We start from the raw sequence: 27987 nt of genomic DNA, 5'->3' as shown, positions 1-27987 counted from the left end.
TTTTTACGACTAATACAGTGATTGAAGCAAGAAGATGTATATGTGTGTCAGGAAAGTTTGAGTAGGTGTGTTTCCATGCTACACAATTTCATTTCTTCATGTGTGTTTTGGGTGGATGGTATAGAAACCTGCTCAACCATAACTGTCACTCAAGAGTGACATTTAAAACTGGACAATAAAATTGATTTCCTTCATATATTTTAGATTAGGGTTTACTCAGTGTGAAACATCACACATTTATTTCCCATGTAGCGGTCTGGGGCCGCAGACAAAACTACACAAACGAAAGGAAAGAATGAATAACCTCCCTGTTGTTGAGGGCACTCATCTACAAGAAAAGGTGTTGGGATACTAAAGATAAAATCAACTCATCCAATATTTGAATGACCTTAAAGTTTGTCAATCAGAAAATATGACTATGCAAAAAGCGAGCAAAACAACCCTTTGATACACATGAACAAAGGTATTTTTACATGCGTCTACATTTTTATTTACCTTTATTTAATCAAGCACGTTATTAACAACAAGTTATTTTTTACAATAACTGTACCCCATAAATAGAATGCAAATGTAAGAAATGTTAAGAATCAAGATAATGCTCTTTCTACTTATATCTTACCATGCACATGTAAGAGGAATTTGAGTTTCACCTGGCATCATTATTTCAAAGTTTAAAACAAAAGGCATAAACTTAATGTGAAGAGTTAGCCCAGATACATACTTTATCGAGATAGTTTGCTGGTTACTAGCTGATTGTGGCCTGTGCTCATCCAACAGTATCTGTAGACATCTAATGGTACATAAGTGTGTTCATCCTTGATTTTTAGGCCGACTTGTTTAACAAAACAGTACCAAATAAAATCAGCTGTACACTAAGATCGAATGTATTAGTCAATGTTGCTATAATAAATACTGCAATGACGATGAAAGGATGGCTAGACATAAGCAAATACACTAGTTCACCAATAAGACTAACTAGCTGGTATTGTTTGTCATCTATCCAGACCGAAAGATGAATGCTAGCTAGGTGAGACACTATTTTGCTAAATGTTTACATTAATCGGCTAGCTAGTTAACGCTAAGGGTGACAATAGCCAGAAATGCCACCTCTGTATAACTCACTTTAAACAACCTCAGCAGGCGTCCCATTTGTCAGGTCCATCGTGCTTGTGGATTGTCAGTCAGTTTGACCAGTTTGCCGGTAATGTGCTGTTGAGCCCTGACAGGCTGTTACTGACGGCTGTCTCTTAAACCAACATGTTTATTTCACCCGCCAGGCACTCACAGGTAATTATGTGGCGAAACTAGCCGGGAAACACCACACTGAGCAGTACCACGAAAGATGTACTAACCATCTCGCACTCTCCCATTGTCATATGGTTCAGTCACTGCTGGAATAACAAATATAACCCTATTTTGCCTCCAAGACCAATAATTAAATGTTCACTTTTAGGCGATATAACAAATATCTGAAATTCAAAGATTTAGCCATTTTTGTATAATCTTCCCCAGATCTATGCCTTGGCCATTTTATCATCATGGCCTGGGTTTTGCTGACATGCTCAATGAGTTGTGGGACCTTAATAGACAGGTTGGGGCCTTTCTAAATCATTCCCAGTAAACAGAATTTGTTGCAAATGGATTCCAGTTAAGTTGTTGAGAGATCTTAAAGTTGATCAAAGGACACATGATGCATCTGAGCTAAATTTAGAGGTTTATGGCAAATGTCCTGGGTACGTACATACAATTGTGCTCAAAAGTTTGCATACCCTTGGAGAATTGGTAATATATGTTCCATTTGTAAAGAAGACATGAGTGAGCAGGCAAAATCCTTTTTTTTTTTCTTCTGGGAATCACACTGAACTGTTTTATTTTTTCAAAAGTCTGCATACCCTTAGTTATTAATCCTGCATATTGCCCCCTTTAGTATCAATGACAGTGTGCACTCTTTTGTAATTGTGGTCTATGAGGCCCAAACTCTTGCGGGTGGTATAGCTGCCCATTGGTCTTGGCAAAATGCTTGCAGGTCATGCATAGTCTTTGATCTTCTTGCCTGAACCGCACGTTTGAGATTTCCCCACAGTGGCTCGATGATTTTAAGGTCAGGAGACTGTGATGGCCACTCCGGATGGCAGTTTTGCCTTAAATCTTGCTTGGTCTACCTGACCTTGGCTTTATATCAAGAGATCCCAGAATTTTCCACTTCTTATTAAGTGATTGATCAGTACTGACTGGCATTTGCAAGGCTTTGCATATCTTTTTATATCCTTTTCCATCTTTATAAAATTCCATTACCTTGTTACGCAGGTCTTTTGACTGTTCTTTTCTGTTCCCCATGGCTCAGTATCTAGCTTTCTTAGTGCATCCACGTGAGAGCTAACAAACTCACTGATACACAGACACTAATTGCAATTTAAAAAGCCACAGTTGTGCGAAATTCACTTTTAATTACCATTTTCACCTGTGTGTGTCACCTTGTGTGTTTGTAACAAGGCCAAACATTCAAGGGTATATCAACTTTTGATCAACATGGGCCATTTGGGTGATTTCTGTTATCATTATGATTTGAAAAGGAGCCAAACAACTATGGGATAATAAATGGCTTCATGTGTTCACTATCCTTAAGTAAAAGACAGTTTTTTGCATGATCAGTCATATTTTCAAAATCAATGCCAAAATGTCACAATTTCTGCCAGGGTATGCAAACTTATAAGCACAACTGTATTCAAGATATACAGTATTTCAATTTTAAAATGTTATACAATTAATACCCATTTCTAATTGTGTTTTTGTTTCGTCATTATGGGGTACAGTGAGTAGATTGATGGTACACAAACAAATGCAATCAATTATAAAGGAAGGCTATTACTTTACACAGAAAAGTATGTAAACAGTTTTGTGGTCTAAATACTTTCCAAAGTCACTCTGCCTTGGAAATTTGTTATAATGCTCACTCTCAGTTCACACAGAGATAAGCCACCTCAAGTCTGAAATCAAATAAAACATTGGTTTCCTGTTTTGCAACAATGTAACTTACAGGGTTGCTTACCTAAAAAAAATATATATATATTTTATCACAACACTGTCTGTTTTGTCATCAATGCACCCTACGCCACTCCCTAACAATCACTATACTGAAAGTTCTCTGGTTAACATTACAAAAGACATGGCAGATCGGAGTGCACAGGAAGGGTGGTAGGGTTTAAGCATAGCCTGCAGGTAGGGAAGTGCATTTTCCTTTGCTGCACCATATGCATGCAGCATGGCCTTGTAGCGGATGCAAGCTTCTACTTGAAGCCAATGGAGCTTGCAGAGGAGAGGGGTGAATTTGGGAAGCTTGAACCCAAGATGGGCTGCAGTGTTCTCGATAAGTTGCAGGGGCTTGATGGCACATGCAGGGAGCTCAGCCAATAGTGCATTGCAATAGCCCAGACAGGAGATGACAGTTGACTGGATCAGAACCTGAGCAGCTTCCTGTGTAAGGTAGGGTCGTATTTTGCAGATGTTGTACAGCCCAAATCTACAAGACCAAGTCACTGCTTCGATGTTTGCTGAAAATAACTGGTTCTTGTCAAGTGTCACGCCAATGTTCTTTACACTCTGTGTGGGGATCACTGTGGAGTTGTCAACCATAATGGACAGATCTTGGAGTGGCCAAGCTTCCCTGTGAGGAAGAGCAGCTCTGTCTGATCAAGGTTAAGCTTGAGGTGTTGGGGTGACATCCAAGTTGATGTCTCCCAGGCATGCAGATACTGTATGCGTGTTGCAACCTGGGAATCAGAAGTGGGAAATGAGAAGAATAGTTGAGTGTCATTGGCAAGGGTCCAGAAGATTGTTCTGGGACAGATAAGAAGAGAGTTGGTTAGAAACAGCACACTCAAGTGTTTTAGAAAGAAAAGGAAGAAGGTATTCCGATGGGTCGTTTTGGACATTAGAGGGATTAAGTGTTGGTTTCTTGAGGAGGAGGTCTACAGAGATGGTCTGGAGAAAGGAGGAAGGGATAAGGTCAAGAAGACTGGTTTTCAGATCACTAGACGCAGGACTTTGTCTGAAGAGGGAGAGAAAGAGGTCAGGAAATAAAGTAGTTCACTGACAGTGGGACCAGAAGCCTGAACAGGTTGAGTGAAAGAGGAGCGTTTTTTTGTCAACCATCAATTCGAAATGGTTGACTAAGTCTTCTACAGAGAGGCACGAAGGAGGAGGGGGAGGATTTTGGAGAGAGGAAAAGGTGGCAAAGAGTTTCCTGGGGTGAGAGGAGGTGCTTGAAATATAGTGTTAAAGAAATTGACAGCAGAAACAGAGGAAGAGAAGGTAGACAGAAGTGAATGAAAGGATGACAGGTTCTTTGCAAGTTTTGTTTTCTGCAACTTTTGCTCAGCAGCTGTTCTGTTAGCTCTCAGTGAGTCAGTCAGCCATGCGGCAGGATGGGAAAGATGCGCTGGCCGAGCGGACAAGGGACAGAGGTAGTTGAAAGAGGTAGAAAGAGAGGAGAGTAGGGTTCACATTCAAAATATATAATTTATTATAAACAGTTCAAACCCAGGGTAAAACAATTAAGGTCATACTTAACTAGCACATCATTTGAAAATTACTTAACTGAGGTGAGAACAGAGCAAGGAGACTTAAGTAGATTTGTCTAAAATTTGCCGGTCAATTCTTGAGGATAGTGAGAAGAAACAGAATAAGTGCACAATCACATACCTACCATTCACATTGATTCCCACCTCCATCTATCTCCCTGTTCTCACACAGTTAAAAGGTGATGAAACACCACGAGGAGCATTTCGTATGGCTTTCATGCAAGTAGTGGATATCACAATGTTGTCACTCTTGCTTTCTCACTCATTCACTCGATTCTGCATGAAATAAACTCCAGCAAATCCCCTATGTGTTGGTTTTATTAACAAACTCTGACACTCAACAGGCCTTTGACAGTTGCAAGATGTAATATTCATAGCTGAGCGCTTGGCAGTTTTGACTCTAAGCTGTGGCACATCGAAGAAGACAGTGGTGCAATTGAGGCTCCCTGGATGTGCCTACAATACAGACTGCAGGGAAATAGGATCAATTGCTGCAAAGATGAGAACGTGCTTCTGCTGACGAAGGGAAGCCTGAGGATTTCAAGTGCCATAGGCAACCTGAAAGTCCCAACTTTAGTAGAACGTTATCAAATGTTATCAAATCATTACATTGCGGTAGACTTTTAGAGTTGCACTCTAATGTCAACATTTCACTTCAATGTACACATCAGTTAAAAGCTGAGATAAGCAGTTACATTCAGAGACACTGTATATAATCTGGGAGATTTATGTTAATTTAACTAATACTGAGAAAAAGGCCATGGACTTAAAAGTTAGAGAACAAAAATATGTTGTCTACAGCCAAGCCCTATGTTACAGTAAATAGGAATACCTATTTTGATCTGTACCTATTCCTTTTAGGAATTCCTAAAAGGAATAGGTACAGATCAAAAGCCAATACATTTGTCAACAACAACATCCAAATATCTTCTTAACTCTATAAATAACTCAGGATCTCTGAGCTTGAGCTCTTACACAACAAGATGTACAACATGTTAGCATTGCTTTGACAAATTAGTTAAAACTACATAAAGAATGAAACAAACTTTGACATGAAAATGTAAACATGAGGCGGAGAATGTTACTAGTCTGACCTTTTGTCTTTGGACATAGTGTAGATATGCTTGGTAGAACCTTGCTCTGATAAAGCCAGTATACCAAAACGACAAAAGTGGTTAGTGTTTTGGTCCTTGCTGAGTGAAAGCATTTAAACATAGTTACAGTGTAGCTATATTAAGTTAAAGTGCAGCTTTTGTGATTGGAAAACAATCACCCTGTTTCATACTGGTAATTTTGTCACCATGTTTCTGGGGCTAGCCCTGAAAAGTGGGAACATTCCTTGCCCTGGGCTACGGAACAGTATGAACACATCTAAGAGCTACTTTTTATATCAAACCCATATATTATAATGACGTGTAATCTGATCCTACAAGCAATTCTGACCAGTGTCTGAAGGCTGATTCTGGCATTATTTATGAACAGAAGTCAATTGAGAGACGCAGGGATGTCAAGTCTGGTTGCTTCGACATACAAGTGCGTGAATACACATTATCACAACAAACCACAACAACCCGAATATTATAATGAATATGTAATCCGGGCCAGAGCAATTCTGGCTAAAACCTCAGAAGGCCGATTCTGTCATAATTGAATTGCAATTTAGGTCAATTGATTGTGTAGAAATCCAGATGCAGGGATGTTAAGTCTGGTCGTGTCGCTATACATACGTTTGTAATTATCCGCATATCTAAGAACAAGCGTATTGGCATTGGTTCTCAATAACTCCACTGGGGTAATTGAAGATGAAAGAGTAATCTATATTTAAAAGTAATACACAATGTATCACATAGTTACATATAAATAATTTTATCAATCATCCAAAATCCTAGAAATACTCAATACTTTGCTGGTTTGTCTGTCTTCACACCTGGTGAATCAGAGCCAGGTATGTAGGCCCTGGGTAGGCCTTGGTGGCCTGGGCCAGAACCACTTGAGAGCTTGGCCTGTCCAGATTGATGAGCGGTTTTGACAATAAACTGTTATTAAAAAAATCCAGACGTTTTAATAATATGACACGTACAACAGGCCACCCATGCCAACAGCCAGACTGAACAATTCATGACTGCCTGCCAGAGTATTCCGACGTGGCCAGTAAAGAGTATCTAAAATAACTCCACAGCCCCTCTTTGCTGTACCACCTTGTTATCTTAGGATAAATACACTTACCAGCAAGTCACTCTGTATATGTTTCAAGCAGATGACTAACATAAAATATATATTTGTTTTCTAAATTCTGATGTGGGTGTCATGTAGCTTAGTGGCTAGGACATGATCTACTCTCCTAGGTGGCAAGTTGAAAATCTGTAGATACTCCAAGTTTAAGTCTTCTTGTGTAAATAATAAGGGGGTATTTGTTCAGTTTGTATCCTACAGTAAACAACTATTCGCTGCATATTTATTTATTTTTTTTTCACCAACTGATACACGTGAAAAATAAATATTAAAATCAATGGTTAAAGAAAGCAATATTTTTATGGGACTGTCGATTCTTAAAAAATAAATGTCAGGGGCTGTATTCACAAAACATTTAATCTTACCACTAGGAGGACTCCTAAGCAGCACTAAAATTTCCTAGCTAAGAGTTTCCTCTTAAAACTTATTCACAAAGCTTCAAAGACCAACTTTTACTAAGGAAGGGGGAGAAATCTTAAGCTAAAAGAGAGGGCGGGGTTGAGCCCATAGCTATGGATGATGTCATGTTCCACGAACAAGCTTGCCCACAGTGATTTGCTGATAGGGGAGGGGTCCGTCAGTGAACTCATCATAGCAATACTGTAGAAGGATTTTATTTTGCCATATTGAAATAAAGATATTCAAATAAAAATGTGTCACTGATTTAAACATGAAACCCAGAATAATATACTGACTAGTCAAGATATGTTCAGCTAATTGTCAGCCTCTTACATATCTGACAGCTTGTAAAGAAATGCACTTTCATCTTTTGATGCTGCAATAATTCATGGAATTATGTTTTCCATTTACACCAACTACACCAGGTGGTCCAGCAAAGTCTGCTTCTTTTGTTTGTAGTTGGTGAATGATTTGGCGCACGCCGCACATTGTTTGATGTAATAATCTACTTACATATGAGATGCACTGAGATATACGTACTTCATCTGCGCTGCTTATTTTTCACAGGTTTAGGAGCTGGTTTTAACGCTAAAACGCTTTGTGAAATACTCTTAGGAGTCCTAAAGTTAGGACTGACGCCCATTTTTTTAAGAGTTACTCCAAAAAAGTTTTGTGAACACAGACCCAGGATTGGAAATGTCCCTATTGGTATTAATTTGCTCATCCACATCTGTAGGCTCTTTTTAAATGACCAGTAGTTCAGCATTACAGTACATAGCCTACAAACTGCTGCAGCTTACTTAAATGCGGCTTGTGCTGTTGAAACGTAACATCCGTCATCTCTTGTTTCATCATCACCATTCCAAACACTGAGAAAAAATATGAATTGATTAGTTAATACAAGCAGCAGTAGAATGAACGAATGTTAGCCCAACCAACATCTAAAGCCTTACTTTGAGTGAGTGCCTAAAAAACATTCAGTCCTAGAATCCTGGGGATTCTAGGAGAGAACATGCTAAATTCAGCAAACACTAACATTTGAATATTGTTTTTATTTGAATTTTGATTGACTTTTTACGTTTCAAATAGTACTTAAATTTTACATACACTCACCTAAAGGATTATTAGGAACACCTGTTCAATTTCTCATTAATGCAATTATCTAATCAACCAATCACATGGCAGTTGCTTCAATGCATTTAGGGGTGTGGTCCTGGTCAAGACAATCTCCTGAACTCCAAACTGAATGTCAGAATGGGAAAGAAAGGTGATTTAAGCAATTTTGAGCGCAGCATGGTTGTTGGTGCCAGACGGGCCAGTCTGAGTATTTCACAATCTGCTCAGTTACTGGGATTTTCACGCACCACCATTTCTAGGGTTTACAAAGAATGGTGTGAAAAGGGAAAAACATCCAGTATGCGGCAGTCCTGTGGGTGAAAATGCCTTGTTGATGCTAGAGGTCAGAGGAGAATGGGCCAACTGATTCAAGCTAATAGAAGAGCAACTTTGACTGAAATAACCACTCATTACAACCGAGGAATGCAGCAAAGCATTTGTGAAGCCACAACACGCACAACCTTGAGGCGGATGGGCCACAACAGCAGAAGACCCCACCGGGTACAACTCATCTCCACTATAAATTGGAAAAAGAAGCTACAATTTGCACGAGCTCACCAAAATTGGACAGTTGAAGAATGGAAGAATGTTGCCTGGTGTTGTGGAAATTTCTATATATAATGTATTCTAACTGAGTAAAGGACTGAGTCCCATTGTTAAGATAGGTACAGGAATGTGTGGGATCTGGTATTTGCATAGGGGACATCTATTGTCTGTCCAGATGCAGATCGATGGGTTTTAGGACAGGATAGGAGAAGATACAACAGGGGGCAGTAAGGTCAGTTGGCCCCTTTGGGTAAACACTACAGAAAACATTATGGCAGGAAGGATAAGGTGGGGGAAGATGGCAGTATCTTACCACACCCCTTTTTCCTATGTAATAAATACTGTCGAAATGATGTTTTTATTGAGAGACTATCCACTGTTACTTTGTAACCTGTATACTTTCTCCTTGCAAGCAAGATTAAAACCGTTTATTGCACAATTGATTTCTCCTGTCTTACCTACCATTTTCATAGAATTACTTGGATTTTAGAAATTGCCATCACATTTTGGGGGCTCGTCCGGGATCCTAATCCTGATCGGTTCGAGTCCCTTTCCTAACAGGTTAACCGTGCACGGCCAGAGAAAGCTCTGGAATTCTAGTATCGTCCAGAAAAGGCTTATCCTTTGACGGGCTGAGAAAGAGTGCCTGACGGGAGCTGTGACTCGTGCTTGATCAGTACAGGTTTCCTGCAGAAATTGAATTTGGAGGTAAGAACGCAATTCGGTTTAAAAAAAACTTAAAGTTGGACTTTAAAATCTGCAGTAAAAGGTTGGACCTTTTAAAATCTCATTTGTGGGCTGGCGAGCTTGACTTCGCTTTCTGGTTGGTTGAGATAAACTAGATTTACTAGGTAAATCTGGAACATGGGGAAGTGCGACAGTAAATATTTGGCGGTCTCTCGTGTTTACGCTGGACCGGCAAGGATTATCACTGACGTTTATGGTGTTTGGACATGTGAACAATGTTTCTTTGAGTGTTATTAGGTTTTCCGGCGACTGGCGTTTTCATTCGGTGATGGATGCGCGGCCTGTCGGGCTGATTGGAGGTAGATGGACGTGGTAACGTATGAAAAGTTGTTTGGAAAGCGTAGGCTACGGTGTGTAGACAGTGTGGAGTATATTGATCTGTGTTGTAGTTTTTTTTTGCTCAGGTTAGATGGCTCGTTCTCCTCTGATCGCCCGTCACCCCACCCCGCGGAGTTCAGCTGGACCGATAGGTGGGTCTCCTTGGAGTCATAAGCTCTGTGGACCTTTTCGTTGTGAGCGTGGAAATGCGGTGGGCCGCTGAAGGCCGTTTTCTGCTCCGCTTTGGAAGTGTTGAGCATGTCTACGAGTTTCAAAAAAAGTTCCAAAAGTGGGGAGTTGTACACACCAGGTGTACACACCCGTAATCTCTTTGGCCTTGCCGCGAGTGATTCAACGGGAACACGCAGGAACGCTGAACCGCCTGAGGGAGGGGTGCGGACGGTCAGACAGGGGACCAGAGGGAGCATCAACCGGTGAGATTGTTCCTTAATACAGTTTTCATATGCTTTAGTAAACAATGTGGTTGTTTTTGTGAGTCAGATTTGATGGTTTTGTGGAAATTGATAGATGGATTTGAGTAAGTATGGTGACTAGAAGTTTTTTTGAGTATTGCAGTCAGGGCGGCTGTAGTTAGAAACATTTTTGTTCCATGTCCTGACACCAATTCCCGTGCAGCAGTTGGACTGCGTGATGGAGTATAGCGTGCTCCTGTATGTTTGGATGTTGAAGTGTGGTGTTTTGGTTAATAGCGACTGTAGTTAGGCCTGACAACCATTCCTATGCTGCTAACCTATTGCGTTGCGAGTAGTGCTGGATTATAAGCGGTTGGACTGCTTGAACATCTGCAATTTAGGTTGGACTTAACCATTCATGGTCGACGTCCGCGATCCCGCGGACAGTGCTAATTTGCATACATATTTCGAAAAATAGATTCTCCATAATCGTCCGATTCCAATGGTATATTATTTGTAGCCACTTTCCTGAAGCGTTCCGTGTATAATTGGGGTTTTCCGTGTATAATATGGGTTGTATAGTTGTATAGTTTGGGTTGCTATGAGAACTTTTCACCAGGCAACGACATTGCCTATTCATCTTAGAAAGGCTCATTTGTACATCAGTATAAATATTACAAGCGTGTACATCACTATATATGATGTTTTTAACCATAATACATCGTTTGTATTATATATAAGATATAAAAATTAATATTTAGTCAAAATAGTATGGGGATGTTCTTGAGTTTTTGGGAAGAAGTTGGTAATTTTTCTGAGTTTATAAAATATATAAGTCCAAACGTAACTAGCGATCTAGTGCTGCCATCTGCTGGCCGTTTTGAGTCATTACACCTATTACATGGGATTTTACATTCAATCTTATTTATTTCATAATGTTTTATTTCTAGGTAGAAGAACCACATTTTTTGGGGGTGCCTATATTTTTTACCTTCTATTATATTATTTTTCATTATTTTCAACCCAATTACAGTGTAATTTGATAGTAAAGGCATGAAAGTATGAGGAAATACCATTGACACAAAATCTAATAATGCTTTAAAAAAAAAATCTTGATGCTGAATGGCAGAAATGTTTTCCGAAAACATTTTTTTTGCCTGTCAAACAGATGAGTTTTATAAATATTGACCCAGAAGTCTGTTTTTATGTGTTTTTATTGTAGCCAGAGGGGTTGCTATTAAAAGGATACATCATAATAGGTTGTATCTGTTACAGAAATGAATCTAGGACCCAAAATGTCCCACTAGTGAAATCCGGCCGAAAGCCCCATAGGCTACCAAGGGTTAAATATGCAATTGAGATTGGATCTCATACTTTCAGTGCCTGTAGAAGGCTCCTGTAAATTGCCGCAATTGTTGGTCAGCTTATGGTTTGGTTCAGTATGCTACAGAAGTTGTATATGCACGCGCCACTTGTGTTTGTTCTATATGTTTACTATGGCCCGAGTCACGGGCATTTGTCATTGTCTGGTTGTGGTCGGTCTAGTAAATGCATTTGTCCATTTTGGTATTCCCTGTGCACGAGGGATCCGATTGGCTGCATTGTATATTCCTTGATAGAATATTGGATCTCGTTTACCGAGGTTGGTGTTAACTTGGAAGTTTTGTAATCGCAATGTTTCGTCTTGTTTGGAGTGCGTTTGGGCGAACGCTTACATTGCGTTGTTAACATGGTTATTATGCGAGGCCTACTCTTTTGGCTTTTGCCTTTGTGTTGAAATTGAATTTGCCTGATGGCTGGCACACGTGGGAGTGTTAGCCTGCTAACTTAGTAAAATAATGGCATAAATATAATTAGAGGGATAGCTTAGAAATTGGTATAATGATGATTCTGTGATTTGGTAAAATGTGGTTTCGTAATGAGGGGTTAAAATAGTGTTTTCTCTCTCCTTGTATGGAGTGGGAAGCAGACGATAGCGAAAGTTTTAGTATTAAGATAACATGCTGTTTCCATTGAAGACTGGATTCAGCAAATATAGTCATAGCCTGCAAAAGAGGGTGAAATGACTACGGCCCGTTTATTCCCCAAATAGCCAAAGCCAGTTTATTCCCCGTTTAAATAAACCTGTAAAATTAGAGGTCCTATTTTAAATGCTAAATTGAGTTTGGTTAAATAAAGGAGTTCTCTTATAAGTGTTTTCTAACGATAACTGGGATAATACTTGTGTTTTTTACAACCAACGTATGATACTCATTCATGGAATTTAAATTCTGGAATGGTACGTTTGTGAACAAATAGGGTATTGATGTAAAGGTGTTTAAGGCCTACATTGAGTTTTCCTTTGGATTACTCATTGTACCTTGATTATAGTGACATCATAAATCTGTTTTCTGCCTGGAGTGCCATTCTTAAGAGTTTCTTAATTTCCACCATAATGTTGAGTTTTTGTATAGATACTGATAAGCACATTTTTACAAACTGCGAAACTATTAGATAGGTTGGACACTAAATCTAAAATCTTCAGTTAACGAACGATGTAGGCTAAATTGAGAGGATGGTCTGGGGACCATAAACGAACATTTGGCCTTGCTAATGGCTTACCATATATGTGTGGAGCTCAGAGCTTCAGGAAGGGTGGGCAGGTCCACTGGGATGGCTTCCGCCACCCTTAACATTATATCAAGGTAGCATATTACTAAGGGTTAAATTCGAGTGTTCAGCCTGTTCTCACCCGTGGTAATTTTACCAACACAAGCATGTTCAGTTTTGGGATGATAAAACATTAAGTGAAAGCTGCATAAGTTTTCCTTTTGGTTGATTTAATGTTTACATTTATGATTTCGAATCAAATTGTTGTAAGGGTGGAGACCTTGAGTCATCCAACATTGTTCATTGCTGAGAACAAATTTGATGTCTTTGCATGACTTATACATGGAAGTTCCTTCACACGAGCGACCGTGTGTGTGGTACAGTTTTTTATTTCCTTTAAGGATGTTTTTCTTATTTTCGGTTGTTTTGGTTGGATATTCAGTTTGCAACGTTTACTGGATGTATGTTAGATTCCTCCCAACTATCGATTTTCTTTTTGATTTCGGTCCTGTAATGGTTCTGCTTTCAAGCTTGAAGTCATTTTCTGTCTTGAAAGCAAGGGGGGATTGTATGAAATGATTATCTATAGTGGAAAAGAGTTGAACTTAGTGGAAAAGAGTTGAACTTAGAGTTCAAATGAAAAAGAGTTGAACTTTGAGTTCAAAGCAAATTAAATAGGTACTTAAAGAAGTTGCGTGAATAATCTAGTTTGTCAAATTGGGTTTTTGAAATGTATGTTTTATGCGAAATCTAACATGGTTATGGTTGAGTAGAATACATCTTGCCATTTTGAAATGGTTTAGCTAAGCAATAACTAATTTGATGGGTGTGTTACTTTTCAGTTAGTTTAATATTTGATTAGAAGTAATCTTATGCATTATGGAATAAGTGGGTAGAAACGTGCAGGGAGCACATTTAGTTATTTCTTACATGTTTACTACATTTTGCCATGTTTTAATTTGATATTGAGAAAATAATTCTGCATCGAGTTATATTTCTGGGAAAAATTTGGGAAGTCTTACATAGTCTAAATTGCATAAAGAGAGGTACAGACCCACTGGAGCACTCCACTCACTAACACAAAAAACAGTTTGAGATGGATTTTAACTTGTTTGGACTCTTTAGAAGAGAAACAGACATTATCAAAATTGGGTATTCTAATTCTAATTTAAGTTCTGTCCTAGTAGGCAATCATTGGAAAGTTAATGGTTAACAGAGGTTTCTTTGAGGTGAATGAAGAGGAAAAAGAAGGTTATTTTACTATTGTCAATGCCTGGGGTGTCTCAAGATAACAGTGTCCCTTATTGATAAGGTGACCATTCTTCAAGACCAGGGTTTGTTCTTAGGTCAGTAGACCACCCCCCACTCCAGGGAGAGCCCTGTGGTGGTAAAGGAGTAAAAAGGGGGGGTCATGATTTATGACAGGATTTCAGAGTGTCTTTGATGTGCTAGGATAATAAGAAGAGATTGAGAAATTCACACTGAGTTTCATCTTGTAGAGAAATTAGGCTAAATAACAGTTATGTTAGCTGACCTTCAAGATGGTGTGAAATGTTTGATTTGAAATAAGGTATTTGATCCTTTATGTGAAACAATGGGTGAATTTGATTGTAGTTCCGATACAACACAATCAGATGTAAATTATATAGGTGAACTGAGAATTGTTCATGAACTGCTCTTAGAGAGTGGTACTTCAATGCAAGCAAACTATATTAACTGATGAGTTTTTGGAACAGTAATGAGAAATGTGAAATTGTGTTCTTCTGTTCTTTGTGTTGGTTGTTAAACCAACTATAGAAAAGAGTGGAATTGTTATTTTGCTACACTAGCAGAACAGAAGCACCAGAGATGTTAATGTTTTAATGATACTGTTATTGATTTCAACTGTTCTAATCTATTTGGAGAAAAGAAGTAGAGAGATATTAGAAATATAGGGTTTAAGTGTTTGATAGTGTGTGGTTCTAATGTATCAGCGAGATGCAACAAGCTAACGTGATGTACATATGTGATGATGTACTGTGCAGTTGGAACTAATCTTCTCAAGGATAATTCACACATTCAGATACAGAACACTTGAAAGTGATTCGGCAAACAGAGGACTTGTTGGAGCCCTGAGAGAGACTGAGCTTGGCTTAAAAGGACAACTGTGAGGTGGCTGAGGTGAGATGGATCTCACAGACACACAGACAGACTGTCCTACAGCTGAGAGAGGAGTCTACTCTGGGGCGCTGCACGTCTAGGTGCCGCACGTCTACAGGATGCTGAGTTCCTGTGAGCTGAACTGATTCGAGTCCTGATGGTTCTGCAATGTGATGGAGAAGGCAACCTCCGACCGAGAGGATGGAGGCATAGGAAAGATCTACTGCACAACATCATGCTACGCTGATTGGGTCCATACCAGGTACATCTCATCTGCTGTCCAGGTAACTGAGAGAGGAACCTGGGATCGACGACACGCTACACAAGGATTTCAGTGTTGAAAGGTTAGACGCAGTGAATTGAAGTCACTGAGGGAAAAGTGAATTTTCTGGTGCTCGTAACCAGTCACTTTCTACATGGCCTTTAGCTCTAGAACCTTTAGCTAAAACTGGTCATCTTTGGAGTTCACAAAGGAGAACACACAGATTCTCCTGGCCTGGCTGATAAAGCAGCTAGAATGGAGACAACAAGAGCTGTGTCTGCATTTGAGCTGTGAAGGACAACACCTTGGAATACACATCTGACTTTTTCGTTCTGTTACATCGGCCTGCCAAAGAAATGGAAGGACATCCAAATGGAACCATGGAGAGGACTTTTCAGTGAATTGAGCAATTGGCATGAGAGAACTTTGTAACAGTGATAAATTGAAGGATGCATTCAGTGATAGGTGTTTATGATGATTATGACATAAAAGGTTTGCTGTACTATGTTATGATTCTGTATGATGACAATGTGTGATCTTGGTGTTTATACGAAAGGTAATGATCTAGAAGAATGTAAAGGAGGATCCAGACATTTCAGATTTGCTCAGTTCTCTAATCATTAAGGATAATAATATTGACTGGGTCATGTTGTTAAAGAGTACTGTTTTGTTGCAGTCTACATCCTAATGAGTGAACTGTTTAAGGTTTGATACCAAGGTTTGACATGGTATCAAGAGGATGGATTGTTTTGGAAATTTCTATATACAATGTATTCTAACTGAGTAAAGGACTGAGTCCCACTGTTAAGATAGGTACAGGAATGTGTGGGATCTGGTATTTGCATAGGGGACATCTATTGTCTGTCCAGATGCAGATCGATGGGTTTTAGGACAGGATAGGAGAAGATACAACAGGGGGCAATAAGGTCAGTTGGCCCCTTTGGGTAAACACTACAGAAAACATTATGGCAGGAAGGATAAGGTGGGGGAAGATAGCATTTGACGTGTGATAGAACAAAGGGAAAGGTGTTTGATTGACATGAAACAGATGGCAGCATCTTACCACACCCCTTTTTCCTATGTAATAAATACTGTCGAAATGATGTTTTTATTTAGAGACTATCCACTGTTACTTTGTAACCTGTATACTTTCTCCTTGCAAGCAAGATTAAAACCGTTTATTGCGCAATTGATTTCTCCTGTCTTACCTACCATTTTCATAGAATTACTTGGATTTTAGAAATTGCCATCACACTGGTCTGATGAGTCTCAATTTGTATTGAGCCATTCTGATGGTAGAGTCAGAATTTGGCGTAAACAGAATGAGTTACATGGATCCATCATGCCTTGTTACCACTTTGCAGGCTGGTGGTGGTGGTGTAATGGTGTGGGGGATGTTTTTTTGGCACACTTTAGGCCCCTTAGTGCCAATTGGGCATTGTTTAAATGCCACGGCCTACCTGAGCATTGTTTCTGACCATGTCCATCCCTTTATGATTACCATGTACCCATCCTCTGATGGCTACTTTCAGCAGGATAGTGCACCATGTCACAAAGCTCGAATCATTTCAAATTGGTTTCTTGAACATGACAATGAGTTCACTGTACTGAAATGGCCCCCACAGTCACCAGATCTCAACCCAATAGAGCATCTTTGGGATGTGGTGGAACGGGAGCTTCGTGCCCTGGATGTGCTTCCCACAAATCTCCATCAACTGCAAGATGCTATCCTATCAATATGGGCCAACATTTCTAAAGAATGCTTTTAGCACCTTGTTGAATCAATGCCACATAGAATTAAGGCAGTTTTGAAGGCGAAAGGGGGTCAAACACAGTATTAGTATGGTGTTCCTGTGATGGTCCCTTCCTTAAGGGGCCATTCCGCTGCGTGTCTTCTGTGTTTCCTTGTCTTGTCCTTGTATGTGTAATGGTCCCTTCCTGAAGGGGCCATTCCGCTTCGTGTTTTCTGTGTTTCCTTGTCTTGTCCTTGTATGGTCTTTCCTGTTCTTGTTTCTGTTCAACGTTATATTCAGTTCACCTGTGTGTGTATATGTCGTGTACACCTGTTGTAGCTGTGCTCCTGTGCTCCTGTGCTCCTGTGCTCCTGTGCTCCTGTGCTCCTGTGCTCCTGTGCTCCTGTGCTCCTGTGCTCCTGTGCTCCTGTGCTCCTGTGCTCCTGTGCTCCTGTGCTCCTGTGCTCCTGCACCAGTGGACTTTTTGTAGTGCCCGGCACTCAGGTTACGTTCTTCCTTCGTTTGTTTAATAAAAAGGGGAAACCCTATGGACTTCTGCATTTGCCTCCGTCTCCATACCTAACAGCGTGACAGAATGACCCACCGACCAAAAAGGAGGCAGCAGAAGTGGACGGTAGGGGAACTCCTCGGATGGCCAGATTCCGACTCCGAGGAGGAGGACCCCTACCGTCACCCCCTGGACCGCTGGATTCCCCGGTGGCCATCCCCCAGCGTAAGCCCGCGTCAGCCACAGCAAAGCCGACCCAGAGACCCATTCCGGTCGGCACCCTGTCTCATTTCCCAGGTTCCCCGAGCGGCCTGGCGTGGTAGCAGGCTGGCCATTCGGCGTACCCCGCTACCCACTCCTGTCCCGCGGTCAGCCCAGGGCCCTACTCCTGTCCCGCGGCCTGCCCCGGCCTCTACTCGTGTCCCGCGGCCTGCCCCGGCCTCTACTCGTGTCCCGCGGCCTGCCCCGGTCCCTACTCGTGTCCCGCGGTCAGCCCCGGTCCCTACTCCTGTCCCGCGGTCAGCCCCGGTCCCTACTCCTGTCCCGCGGTCAGCCCCGGTCCCTACTCCTGTCCCGCGGCCTGCCCCGGTCCCTACTCCTGTCCCGCGGCCTGCCCCGGTCCCTACTCCTGTCCCGCGGCCTGCCCCGGTCCCTACTCCGGTCCCTACTCCGGTCCTGCGGCCTGCCCCGGTCCCTACTCCGGTCCCTACTCCTGTCCCACGGCCTGCCCCGGTCCCTACTCCGGTCCCGCGGCCTGCCCCGGTCCCGCGGCCTGCCCCGGTCCCTACTCCGGTCCCTACTCCTGTCCCGCGGCCTGCCCCGGCCCCTGAACCTCCGCCGGTCACCCCGGCCCCTGAACCTCCGCCGGTCACCCCGGCCCCTGAACCTCCGCCGGTCACCCCGGCCCCTGAACCTCCGCCGGCCTCCCCGGCTTCTGGAACTCCGCCGGCCCCCCCGGCTCCCGGAACCCCGCCGGTCCCCCCGGCTCCCGACGCCCCGCATGGTCCCGGCCCGCCTCCGACCCTCCCTGGTCCCGGCGCTCCCTGCTCCCGCCGCCCGGCTGTCCCGGCTGGGTCTCCTGGGTCCTTGGGGCCGCCGGATCGGGGCTCTGCTGGGGGTCTTCCTTGTGTTCCGGTCCCTGGTCCCAGTCCTGGGGCCGTGTCTCCGCCTTGGTGCCCTGCCCGTCCCCCCCTTTGGGCGTTTGGGCGCGTCCGGGAGTCCGCGCCTTTGGGGGGGGGTACTGTGATGGTCCCTTCCTTAAGGGGCCATTCCGCTGCGTGTCTTCTGTGTTTCCTTGTCTTGTCCTTGTATGTGTAATGGTCCCTTCCTGAAGGGGCCATTCCGCTTCGTGTTTTCTGTGTTTCCTTGTCTTGTCCTTGTATGGTCTTTCCTGTTCTTGTTTCTGTTCAACGTTATATTCAGTTCACCTGTGTGTGTATATGTCGTGTACACCTGTTGTAGCTGTGCTCCTGTGCTCCTGTGCTCCTGTGCTCCTGTGCTCCTGTGCTCCTGTGCGCCAGTGGACTTTTTGTAGTGCCCGGCACTCAGGTTACGTTCTTCCTTCGTTTGTTTAATAAAAAGGGGAAACCCTATGGACTTCTGCATTTGCCTCCGTCTCCATACCTAACAGCGTGACAGTTCCTAATAATCCTTTAGGTGAGTGTATATTATTCATAGCCCTAGTGTTGGACAGAGTACCATAGCTGTGAGGTTCTGTTTTGTTCATTTCAGAGTTTGCTTTTGTTCTTGAACATAGCCTGTTCTGTTTGGTTTTTGTCCTTTGAATTGGAACATGGCTTGTCCTTTTGTATTATGGTTTAAACCTGTATCTTGTTTTCCACTTCGTTGTGTCCCTATTTAAGTTCCTCCTGCCCCAGTGTTTCTTGTTGGTCATTGTGTGTTCATATCTGTGCTGCTCGTTAGTCTTTCTTGATGAAACTACTTTTGCCTTTGAAACCTCTGCGTCTGTATTCTGCTACCCATGCCAAATTGTAATAGAAGCGTCCCTGGACTAGCCATATTTTTCTTTTTAGATGATGAAGCCATGCAGAGATAGTGGAAATAGTAAATTGATATTGTTAACATTAGAACCGCCAGGCCTTTCAGACCCCCAGTATCTGCCAGAGCCGAACGCCGTTTGGTGTCATTAGTATACAAATCATCCCTATTAGCATGCACATTCTCCTCCACAGCATCACCATCCAGACAGAGCATCAGTTAGACTGAGTCATTATCAAACTATATAGAATAGTCTAAAAAACTAATTACAGAATGTGTTTGTTTATAACGGTTAATGAAATTGAAGAATACAAGAATGTGTTTGTAATGAAGGTCTTATCATATGAAAAAAAATATCCAAAAAGAATACAAAGAACAATTATTTATAACACAGGCTATAGTATTTTCATTTGTTTATTGGACCCTACAGAATTAAATGTACACAGCCAATCTATAGGTGACATGAAAAATGATCAAAAAACAGAGAGGAATAAATTTCCCCAAATTAATAGGCTATGCAAACAGTGTGCCTTTTCAGGTCTCTCCTGGGGTTTCTAGTGGGGTTATTGAGTTGATTTCAAAGCCATTGCATATCTATAGTCTCCTAGATATAAGGTTTATCTATAGGTGACATGAGTATGTTATCAAAAGCTGAGAGGAGTTCTTTGAAAAACACAAGGTCCATTTCTCAAATGAATAGGCAACAACGACAGGACTTCTTTGCAGGACTCTTCCGGGGGTTCTATATTGTCCAGTAGTCTATATCGTTTGTATTATGTTTCAATAATAGCCTAATTAATTTGTTGAATGGTCATGGAATTTTATTATTTCATTTGTAAGTTCATTCAAATTGAACCATGGCTCTGATCATTCATCTGGGAGTATTGAACATTCATCAATTGACGTCATGCATTCAGTGAGAGATTAGCGATTGGGTACCATTAGCGGCTGCCTGGGTACCAACGCTAAGTGGCAGATTAAGTCAGAAACCGGGGTAAAACAGATAAATAGTTTTTCATTAGTGAGTTTAGAAATCTGACTATGGAACAATGTAATATACGCCTATTTAGTAAAACTCATGGAAGGAGGAATGTGTAGCTTTCAAAATGGCAGTTTTATTTTAATTACAAACTCAAACGCAAATTGGCATAGGCATTTGGCGGATCTAGTGTTAAGCAAGGATGTCACCAGACTTACAAAGGCTCTTGTTTTGTGCCTTAATGTGTGCTGGCAAAACAAGCAGACATTTCAGCTGAGTTATGTGCAAGGTTAAGCAAACTCATCAGGCCTGTAATAATAAAGGTTCAATTGGAGTCGTTATCATTTGTGCTAATTTCCATGACAATACAGAACAGAACAATTGTTTGATGAAACATCAGACATATCTTTTGATAGCAGTAGACAATGTTAATAAGAATATGCTTATAGCCTTGTTCCATTATCAGATAACCAGCATTAAGGATAGTGAATTGGCTGATTGTGAAATACAATCAATAGACAAGTACTGGAATAAAAAGAAATAGGAGATTTTCACTGTCTTAAACATTGCACTTTGGCCAATGTGTTCCCTAAGTGTGCCCTCACATTGTTTTGTCCAGCGATACAGCAGCTCATCTGTAGTTTTATTTTCCTGTCGTCCCAGCAACAACAAGTAATCCTGAGGGATTTAAACTTAATGAAGCTTATTGATTTGTTCCAGGAGGTTAGCAACAAGATTGAATGAGTTGTTTTGACACAGGAAAAAGAGGTGATTGTGGTATGAGGGTGGACTGTGAAATGATTGTAATCTAGAGCCCAGGCATGGTGTTCATTTTCTTTTCACCTGGCTCTGCCTTCATTGATGGATCAATGAAAGTGCATGATAGATGTAATGACCCTTTTACTTGCCTAAATTTCACAGCAGGTATGTGCCACTTCAACAACCCAAATATAGTCGCACTCGCAGAAACTCACCTCAGAGGACCAGTCATGCAAGAGTATAAACATAGTGAGAGCACAGACTCATCAGGGGGATTCGTCAGCGCCTTCTCCATTCAACTGCACCTTTTCAAAATCCACATGCACTCACTTAGCCCTAGCAAAAACCTGCATTTTACAAAAAAAAATTTGGTAGCCCTATTGGTCCATCACAAGACTGCTTTTTGGTACACCTTTGACTGACTAGTTAAAAAATCCTGAGTAGCATAAAAACTGTCCCAGTTGACTATTACAACAACGTAGCATTGCCGAAAGGGTTAGAATTTTGCTTAAGCGAGCTCTGGTGTTTTTAGCAAGGCAGTTCGCCTGGCCACACACTGGTGTAAATCCCTGGTCTTCTATCAAAAGTTAAACTACTATTGCATGTTTGACGCTGGTTACTATGGAACCATTTGTTACACTGCTCAATCATCACCAGGGCAAATTGTATGGGTTCTCATCTTGAGAAGATCTAGAAAATGTCTATGCAACACTCTACTCTTAAATTCAAGTGCCACTGCTTCTCCCCTCTTTCAGCTGGTCCTCTACAAGCTGTACAATATTTTATTCACTTCCTGCAGTGGCATCTGCGCCTGTGAGAGAAAGTTATGATACTGATTCATGCCGTGAAATATAACCAGAAACGTCATGTTTGCTTTTAGTAAAATTAGAAGACTTAAATAACATTCCCACATAACAATAACATTGTTACAGAAGTGGGATCACTAACAACCCAGATCAACATACATCTAGCTGACATCGGCCTTAGATGAAGAGATCGGATTCACTTTTTTAACATCAGGGGGAGGTCAGCTGTGCATGTGATACATCAAATGGAATGTAAACTTTTACGTGTCAAATCAATCAATCAATAAAATGTATTTATAAAGCCCTTTTTACATCAGCAGCTGTCACAAAGTGCTTTTACAAAACACCTGGCCTTAAACCCCAAGGAGCAAACAACAGTAGTGTTGAATTTCAGTGGCTAGGAAAAACTCCCTAAGAAGGCCGAAATTTAGGAAGAAACCTAGAGAGGACCCAGGCTCAGAGGGGAGACCAGTCATCTTCTGGCTGTGCCGGGTGAACATATTATGAGTACAAATTGTAATAATTAATAAATGCATGTGGGCTGAGTCCAGAGTCTATTTAAACTTAGTCCAGGTCGGAAACATCACCAGATGGACAAGGACAGGGACAACACGGGGGAGGTGTCAGCACAGGAGGTGGCAGCTGAAATCGTCAGGTATCGTCTTGATCTGCAACACAACCAGGAGGACTTTGGACAGGGACAGCATTGGGTCTTTCAAGCCAGGTACTCTTCAGGTGTGGGCCAGGACTACATGTCCTCTTAAGTTTAAAACGGCAGGAGACAGGGAACATTTTTAAAATGCATTCCTTATATCTACAATGATTTATAGTGGAGAAGGAGAACTGACCCTACTACCTCAGCACAATAATATAGCAGCGTAAGAACTTCGGGCTGAGACAGGGGGGACCGGTGGCACTGTGGCCCTATCTGGGGGAGGCCCCGGACAGGGCCCAACAGGCAGGAAATCAATCCACCCACATTGCCAAGCATCAACCAAAGGGACACCGACCAACCGCCATCACCCTGAATGAGGGCCTAGTATTGCCAGCAGAGTACAGCCCAATTGCACAAGTGCGCCACAATGAGAGACAACAAGCCAGTGTCTCCGCCCCCGAGAGGCATTGGAGGGAGGGCATCCCAGTGGCGATGAGAACCCACCTGGCAAGACAGCAAGGGTGAATGGTATCAAGCCTCTATTCACCTTCACGCACCTGGGCCAGACTACACTTAATCATAGATCATGCTGTAGAGATGAGTCTTTAGTAGACACTTGAGAGTTTGCACTTCTAATCTTAATTGGCAAATCATTCCACAGTAGTGGAGCTCTATGAGAGAAGGCCCTGCCTCCAGCTCTTTGTTTAGAAATTCTAAGTACAATTAAAAGGCCTGCATCTTGTGATCTAAGGTTATGTGTAGATATGTATGGCTGGATCATTTCAGCGAGGTAAGTCCATGTATTGATTCATAGGTTAACAATAAAACCTTAAAATCAGCCCTAACCCTAACTGGCAGTCAGTGTAAAGAGGGTAGTACTGGAGTAATGTGTTAAAAAAATAATTGTTCTTGTTAGGATTCTAGCAGCCGTGTGCAGCACTAATTGAAGTTTATTTATTGATTTGTCAGGGTAACCAGAAAGAAGATCATTGCAGTAATCTAATCTAGAAGTAATCAAAGCATGGATTAGTTCTTCTGCATCAGTTTTTATAGAAAGTTTCAGATTTTGCAATGTTTCGAAAATGAAAACGAGACATATTTTATATGTTCATGAAAGGAGAGGTCAGGGTCAAGGGTAACACCAAGGTTTCTTACAGTTTTTTGGATGACCATGCAGCTGTCGAGGTTCACATTGAGATCTGCCAACAAAGTTCTCTGTTTTTTGGGTCCTAAAACAAGCATTTCTGTTTTTCTTGTGCTTAAAAGCAAGAAGTACTCTGTCGTCCACTTCCAACTATCTGAAACGCATGCTTCCAAAGTAGCAGATTTTGGGGCTTCTCCATGCTTCATTGAAATATATAACTGTGTGTCATCAGCATAATAGTGAAAATTGACATTGTGATTCCGGATTACATCACCCAGAGGCAGCATATATAATGAGAACAATAATGGGCCCAGAACCGAGCCTTGAGGAACACCAAAACATACCTTTGATTTGTCAGTAGCGTCCTAGTTCAGTTATTAATTGAGTGACATCAGACAATTATACATTATCCGAAGAGGCTAATCTGAATGCTATCTAATGGGAAACCTTTTCTATATTTACAGTTAGCAGAAGATGACATTTGCAACTTTAGATCATCAGACAGCATTGACTCAAGCCACCAAAATGTCCCAGATGTTTTCAATCCAATTATGCAAATACTATGGGGATCTTTTCAAACTTGTATAGGCAGCTAGCTACATTACCAGCACCAGTCACCTTGTGGCGTACGCTAACAATAGTTAGCCTAGCTTAAGTTGATTTAGTCACAAAGGAATGTTTAGTAACAGATCTTTGGACTGAGGAATGTAAATTGTTACTATGGATAACATTGAGACCTTTTTTTTTTATGTTTTAACCCATTGGGATGTTTATTTCTCTCTTGTTTGTGCAGGAGTTCTTTTAAGAACTTGATTGCAAGATATTCAATAGCTAATGGCTGTGTGTTGTGTTATTTTGAGGGGACAGCAAATTTACACTGTTATTCAAGCTGTACACTCACTACTTTACATTGCAGCAAAGTGTCATTTCTTCAGTGTTGTCATATGAAAAGATATTTTAAAATATTTACAAACATGTGAGGGGTGTACTCACATGTGCTATCTTGGTAGGTATATGAGTTCCAATAAAACAACTAGCTAACTGTTCAGCTAACTACTGAGATCAATACCAAACAGTTTACCAGTATGCAACTCTTTCTACCTGACTACTGTACAGTTGACGCAGATGGTTAGCTAACAACAGGTCATGGACAACTAGGTATTATTTTTCAGATATACTGTATGTTCACATTGCTAGGTTGTGCATTGACCGCCACATTACACAGATTTCCACCAGTCTTGATAAACAGTGCCTGAGTGTGGGGCTGTGTTAATTGTGCTCACAACTGTATAACACTACTCCATGTTAATTGTGTTGGATCCACAGTCCCATCCTAATGCAGCAGAAAAATAATCAGGTCAGGTGAAGAATGGGCGATGCTCGGTGCTGGGCCTGTTGACAAGGACGAACCAAACAGAAGAACAACATCTGAAGTCTCCTGCTGTGGAAAACATCACTAAGTCTTTCCATGAATCCCAAACACTTTGAGTTACTGGTGACAGAAGATGACATTCAGAGAATAGTGATGGTATCAATAAACATATTCACTTCAAGGTTTCAAGGTTTATTTGTCAAATGCACCGAACAACACAGTCATCCTGCACAATTCTTTGTGAGATGGCATCCAACAACTACGTATTGAGAGTTAAGAAGAAGAATATAGAAGCAAAATATGGCATAGCACACAACAACTACGTTGTGAGAATGAAGAAAAAAAACAAACACAGCAAATGACACGCTCCGCAGACTTCACCCCCCTCTGGAGGGACTTGCGGTCAGCAGTGGAGCAGCTGCCGTACCATGCAGTAATGCAGCCTGAGAGGATACTTTCAATGGTGCACCTGTAGAAGTTGGTGAGTGTTTTTACAGACATGGCACATTTCTTGAGCCTCCTCAGTAAGTATAGATGTTTTGGGCAGTTTTCCCTGCTGAAGTCATCTTTGATGAACACACAGAGAAACCAGATTTTTGGAGACTCTATCCACTTCAACCCCATCGATGTGTATGGGGCATGACCTTCACTCTGCCGCTCCCTGAAGTCCACGATCATCTTTTTAGTCTTGCAGATGATGAGAGAGAGGTTGTTGTCCTGGCACCATGTAACCAGGTTATTTAACCCTTCTGTCATTGTTGTTGGAGATGAGACCCAGGATGGTAGTGTCATCCGCATATTTGAGGATGATGTTGGAACTGTGTGTGGCCACGCAGTTATGCGGGAACAGGGAGTACAGGAGGGGACTGAGTACCGAGTACGCAGTCCTGGGGGGCTCCAGTGCTCAGGGTCAATGCAGAGGTGAGGTTGCCCGTTCTCACCACCTGACATCTGCCCGTCAGGAAGTCCAGGATTCAATTGCAAAGGGAGGTGTTAAGTCCCAGCGTCCTGAGCTTAGGAACAAGCTTGGCAGGCACAATAGTGTTGAATGCAGAGCTGTAGACCACAAACAGCATCCTCATGTATTCCAGGTAAGAGAGGGCGGTGTGTGTTGTCAGGGCGATGGTATCGTTACTGCCCAAAGGATAACAAACTAGTCCTACAGAACAGACCCCTATCAATTAGGGACACATACCAATATGGGACCAGCTCATAAGACAGAGTCGTGTCATCTCGAGAAGCAAACTAGCTAGGCAATAACAACCAAACCTTTTTGTCCCTGCATTTACAGCTTACAGAAACATCTGTAAATCATTAACATTCCAGTGATTGCCTATTAGGACAGAAATACACTACATATGTATAAATGTCTATACTAAATCATGAAGAATCATTGAATATGTAAAATTATATTGACATTTTTCGGTTCCTTCAGTGCTACAGGACTGTAGTCATTCAGGCAGATGATCTAAGGTTTCTTCTGTACAGGGACGATGGTGGTCTGTTTGAAGCAGGAGGGGACCTACAGGAGGGGACCGACAGAGACAGTGAGAGGCTGAATATGGAGGTGAAAACCTCCAATAGTTGGTCAGCACATCCCAAGGACACTGTCTGGAATGCCATCTGGCCCTGGTGATTTCCCGAGGGTTCACTTTTTTAAAAACTCTCCTCACATCAGCCGTGGTTATGGACAGAGTGTAGTCGTCCTGGTCCTCAGCAAGCATCACTGAAAAAATTGTGTTGGTCTCCTCAAATCGTGCATAGAAGGAGTTGCGCTCATCTGGGAGCGAGGTGGCTGGATGAGCATCATTGCTATTTCTCACTTGATGAACAGATAATTTTAGAAAAAATATACTTTCAATCTAGGAGGTGTTTAAGCTTTTTCATCTGTCAAATCTAAAAAAAGTGCATGTACTTTGTCTGTGCCCTTAGCCTCACATTCCTGCTGTCCAGTTGATAAAAATGATACAATATTGCCAAAATATCTTGAATAATAATAAAGTTAATATGTAAAAAAAGTGCCATGTCTCCCTCGGTACCTGCTCCCCCTTCTGGCCCGTTGCAGCTCCAGCGGTCAAAGTCACCAGTCTACTAGCTGCCACCAGCACCTTTTCCATCAGCCAACTACGGACTGTTGTTGTCTTGTTAAGACACAGACCTGTTCCCTATCCCACCATTATCATGTGTATCTGTTGCCTTTGCTCCCCTTGCCTTCATGTTTGGTTGTTTCATGTTATGTGTTTACTACTGACCAGCAGTTAGCTGTCGCTGTGGTTCCCGGCTTAGCTTGTTTGTTATATTTCATTTCTAAAGGCTGCATTTTGCGTAGTTCCTTTTCGATGTATTCTACGGAGTGCATTTTAGGCATTTCTTTCTCCACGCAGGGCGCATAGGTATGAAGGTAAATACATACCTTCAAATGGCTTCTAGTTTCCCAAGACTAATTTAAGTAATGTAGTTTTGAGCACATTAAAAATTGTTTAAGCCTGAGGGCAAATAACTACTTATTTCTGAACAAGTTAAAAGTGCAAACAGTTCAATTAAAGTTATGTAACAGTAATAATGACATTTGCTCTGTCTATTCACCTATATGTTTGCAAATATGTGCATTTTATTAATTCCTAAATTCTCAATCCAGTGGTGGCGCTTATTGTTAGAGTGCCTCTTTTTAATGAGTTATACAGCCCTTGAG

At 41.7% G+C, this 27987-nt stretch overlaps 1 pseudogene; it reads right to left on the bottom strand.

Annotated features, from left to right (window-relative positions):
• Positions 1–3129: 3129 nt before the first annotated feature.
• Positions 3130–27412, bottom strand: LOC117593343 (annotated as a pseudogene).
• Between the last annotated feature and the right edge of the window lie 575 nt (positions 27413–27987).

This window comes from Esox lucius, chromosome 19, assembly GCF_011004845.1.
Source record: "Esox lucius isolate fEsoLuc1 chromosome 19, fEsoLuc1.pri, whole genome shotgun sequence".
Lineage (NCBI taxonomy): Eukaryota > Metazoa > Chordata > Actinopteri > Esociformes > Esocidae > Esox > Esox lucius.
The sequence above is the reverse complement of the archived record's forward strand: the minus strand, read 5'-3'. Positions and strand labels throughout refer to the sequence as shown.